This window comes from Penaeus monodon, chromosome 33 (assembly GCF_015228065.2).
Source record: "Penaeus monodon isolate SGIC_2016 chromosome 33, NSTDA_Pmon_1, whole genome shotgun sequence".
NCBI classification, from domain to species: Eukaryota; Metazoa; Arthropoda; class Malacostraca; order Decapoda; family Penaeidae; genus Penaeus; species Penaeus monodon.
The window spans coordinates 33,265,224-33,265,623 of record NC_051418.1 but is presented as its reverse complement, the minus strand read 5'-3'; the positions used below and the strand labels follow the sequence as shown (position 1 = coordinate 33,265,623).

The 400-nt window shown below is 37.2% G+C and overlaps 1 protein-coding gene across 1 annotated transcript in view; it reads left to right on the top strand.

Annotated features, from left to right (window-relative positions):
* Nucleotides 1-60: 60 nt before the first annotated feature.
* Nucleotides 61-400, top strand: part of LOC119594413 (tyrosine-protein kinase Fer-like) — a gene marked incomplete in the record, with an annotated part of 99,029 nt that continues 98,689 nt past the window's right edge. The window contains 1 exon segment of the mRNA XM_037943474.1: nucleotides 61-400.

The following is a 400-nucleotide window of genomic DNA, read 5'->3' as shown; positions in this document are numbered from 1 at the left end:
AATTGTAAATGCTCGTTTTCTGTTGGAAAATGGTTTGTTGTTATCATGTTTCGTGTTTTCTCGTTACAGGAATTTTGGATTATTTTTTTTCAAAGAAAAGGTGTGTATATATGTGGAGTTATATTACCCCGTGAGGTCGTGTTGTCAATACAGTTTAACTGCCTTTGATAATGAATGTCATGCGAAATACCTCGGGAGGAATAATGTCTTGCAGTGAACAGAAAACGGAGTGCAGTGAAGGTCATTTGAAGGGTAACTAAACAATACTCCAGACAAGAAATTAAACCCGGCGAATGGACTAGTCACTGTGAAGGGAAATCAGCCCTGCTCAAGGTGACAGCGCCATTGTCTGTGTTATATATATTGTATTTTTTTTTCTCCTATATTCTATTATCACTGG